Source organism: Corvus brachyrhynchos, unplaced genomic scaffold (genome assembly GCF_000691975.1).
Source record: "Corvus brachyrhynchos isolate BGI_N302 unplaced genomic scaffold, ASM69197v1 scaffold128, whole genome shotgun sequence".
NCBI classification, from domain to species: Eukaryota; Metazoa; Chordata; class Aves; order Passeriformes; family Corvidae; genus Corvus; species Corvus brachyrhynchos.
Genome location: NW_008239648.1, coordinates 248,191 through 252,046, shown reverse-complemented (window position 1 = coordinate 252,046; position 3,856 = coordinate 248,191).

Here is a 3,856-nt window from a genome sequence, read left to right as displayed (position 1 = left end):
TGTCGTGTGCCTGCCGTGTGTCCCTGTGCGTCACTTCAGTGCACTCGCCGTGTAAGTGCGGGTCGACAAACTGCATACGGCACGTACGCGTGTCATATATGCGTGTATGCGTTATCACGGAATCCTTAAGGTTGGAAGGGACCTCTGGAGATCATCTCGTCCAACCCCCTGCCAAGGCAGGGTCAGCTGGAGCAGGTAGCACAGGAACGTACCCAGGTGGGCTTGGAATTTCCTCAGAGAAGAAGACGCCACGGCCTACCTTGTCTATTGCTCTGCTACCCTCAACGTGACGTTCTTGTTGAGGTGGAATTTCCTGTGTTTTAATTTATAGTCATTGCCCCCTGTCCTGTCACTGGGCACCACTGAAAAGAGTCTGGGACCATACCGTTGGCACCAGCCTTGGAGATATTTATACACATTACTGAGAATCCATTTCACTCTTCTCTAAACTAAACGGGCCCAGGTCGTGCAGTCTCTCCTTATAAGAGAGATGCTCCCGACCCATCATCATCTTTGTAGCCTCCTCTGGACCCCCTCCCTTAGCTCATTGCCTTATATATGTATACATAAGATGTATAAAATACATGCATATTTTTGAGTAACTGAAATAAAAGGTTTTTTGGGTTACTCCTTGTAAGGAAATATGAGAGGATCCCTGCCCACTGGTCTCTACAGCAGGACAGTAGCTGAGGTTTTGTAGTGGCAAAGCAACACAAGCTGAGAGACCACCAAGAGCAGTCTTCCAAGTTTTCCTCTGTCAACGCCTTCTTCCCACCAACACTCTCCGTAAAATAATGGTTTTCTACTGTTCTAATTCATTGTACACCCAGAACCAGGGCTCATATGGGATCTCCAACTCCCTATGCCATCCTGGAGACAGTCACCTCTAACTGGAGTGTATTGAACCTCTATGTAGGTGCCCAGGTGTGTAAATCCTTGCTGGAGGCTGCACTGTTTTAGTTAAGACTCTGCTTAGTGCCTAGCAAAAACGATTTGTTTCAGCATTCAGTTCTAAACTGTTGACTTAGCTGTGTAGGCTTAGATATATAGTTTAAATATATGTGCAATTTTGTCTTTAGTAAAAGGTGTTTGGGGAAGGAGAAGGCAAGTTATAGCTAGAGTATATATGGTGCAGTAATAATATTAAATAAAAAAGGGCACAACAAGAAATGTACAGTATTTTATATTGTGCAGCACATCTTTTGGCCTTTTGCCAAGGGACGAGTTATGTTAGAATTAAAATACCCATGCTGCTATTATTTTTGTCTGCTGCCTCTGTTATTAGTCTTCAGCAGCTCTGTAAAAATGTGTTTCCTACGAGAAAAGTACTAAATATACCTTTGGATAAAAGTAGAGCAATAGAATATTTTGTTTGGATTTACAAATCAATGAGATTCATCAATACAAACCACAGCAAAGTTTTGCAAAAAAATTGGCAAAGGCCTTTTCTGCTCTGTTGGGAGAATGGGTTGAAAAGCAGAAGACAGCTGGAAGTAGCTCTTGATGAGACTATGTGAACAGCCAGTCGTCCTCTTACATGGACTGAGTTTAACATTGCCTGCTCTGCACTTGTGTAGCCCAGGTGTTGCTTCAGGGCTCCTCCAGTTAGCAAGGTAATGGACATGAATTCACTCTTTGTGCCTTAGCCATAGGTTTGTGGTTGCCCCAGCTGCCTGCCAGTGGCGGGGCAGCACATCTTTTGGCCTTTTGCCAAGGGACGAGTTATGTTAGAATTAAAATACCCATGCTGCTATTATTTTTGTCTGCTGCCTCTGTTATTAGTCTTCAGCAGCTCTGTAAAAATGTGTTTCCTACGAGAAAAGTACTAAATATACCTTTGGATAAAAGTAGAGCAATAGAATATTTTGTTTGGATTTACAAATCAATGAGATTCATCAATACAAACCACAGCAAAGTTTTGCAAAAAAATTGGCAAAGGCCTTTTCTGCTCTGTTGGGAGAATGGGTTGAAAAGCAGAAGACAGCTGGAAGTAGCTCTTGATGAGACTATGTGAACAGCCAGTCGTCCTCTTACATGGACTGAGTTTAACATTGCCTGCTCTGCACTTGTGTAGCCCAGGTGTTGCTTCAGGGCTCCTCCAGTTAGCAAGGTAATGGACATGAATTCACTCTTTGTGCCTTAGCCATAGGTTTGTGGTTGCCCCAGCTGCCTGCCAGTGGCGGGTCACACACTCCCTCTTCCCACAGACTGCAAAATTTTATGTCAGTAAGGAAAAACAAAGACAACATTAAAAGAAGATGGAAGTCCAAGTCAAATCTTCAAACCAATTGGAGCTCAGAATAAATGCTGGCTGCCTTCAACTTCTCCAATGTGTGTCCTTCCCACACAGGCCTCAGTATTTCAAGAACTGCTCCAGAGTGGAGCCCTTCCATGGGTCCAGAGGTCATGTCAGGAGCCTGCTCCAGAAAAGCCTTCTGATGCAGTCACATGTGCCTTTGGATATCCACCTGCTCCGCCATGGCATCCTCCATGGGCTGCCAGTGGTTCTCTGCTCCACCATGGACTCTTCCACGAGTCACAGTCCCTTCAACTCAGGTTCACACTGGAGTTCCAGCCCGTCCAGTATGGCAGCACAGGAGCACAGCAGTGCCCCGGCCACCCCCCAGCCCAGGCACTTTGCCATGGCTGTCACCAAAGTGTTCCCAGGCACAACACACTGAGGTGACCAGCAGTGCAGCTGGCAGCAAGATCAGAACAGCCACTGACATGCACTGGACTCCAACAGACAGACAGGAAAGCAAGCCCCATGGAAAGCACAGCAGCCTGCCAATTAATAGCTAAACAGCAGTAACAGCTACAAATTCAGTGTAGCACATTCCAATCAAATCTGCCATTATTTCAACCCTTCAATGCACTACACTGGGTGCCAAAACAACTGACATGTTTCTTTTTTTCATTTTAATCCCTTGTTTTCCTTCAATTTCATTTCTTCTCTTTGTTTTGTTTTCATTTTATTTTTCTCTTTTCCTTGCAATTCATTATTACTACTACTATTCCTATTTCTAAATTTTTAAACTGCTGTTGGTTACCTGAACCCATGAGTTTGTTTCTCACTTTTGCACTTCCAATTCTCTCCCTGTCCCACTAGGGTGGTGGAGTGAGAGGGACTGAGTGAGCAGCCGTGTTTTTCTTAGTTGCCAGCTTGGGTTAAACCACAACTTTGTTTGTCATAAATATATTTGGTATGATTATTTTCCCTTTCAAGTAGATCACAGAATCCATTAGGTTGGAAAAGACCTCTGAGATCATTGAATCCAACCTTTTACCAAACACCACCATATCAACTAGACCTTGGCACTTAAGTACTGCATCCAGTTTTCCTTAAACACCTCCAGGAACAGTGACTCCACCACCTCCCTGGACAGCTCATTCCAAGGTCTAATTACCCTTTCTATGAAGGAATTTTTCCTAGTGTCCAAATTAAACCTTCCCTGGAGCAGCTTAAGACAATATCCTCTTGGATATAGTCACTGGGAGAGGAGACTGACCCACACCTGTCTACAACCACGGGTCAGGGAGTTGCAGAGAGAGTGATAAGGTACACCCCAAGCCTCCTTTTCTCCAGGCACCCAGATTCCTCACCTGCTTCTTATTAGATTTGTGCTCCAGACCCTGCCCCAGTTTTTTTCCCTTCTCTGGACATGCTCCAGCCCCTCAAAGTCCTTCCTGAATTGAGGGACCCAGAACTGGACACAGCACTCGAGGTGTGACCTCAGCAGTGCCCAGCACAGGGGGACGGTCACTGCCCTGCTCCTGCTGCCCCACTATTGCTGACACAGGCCAGGTGCCCTTGGCCTCTTGGCCCCCTGGGCACAGCTGGCTCGTATTCAGCTGC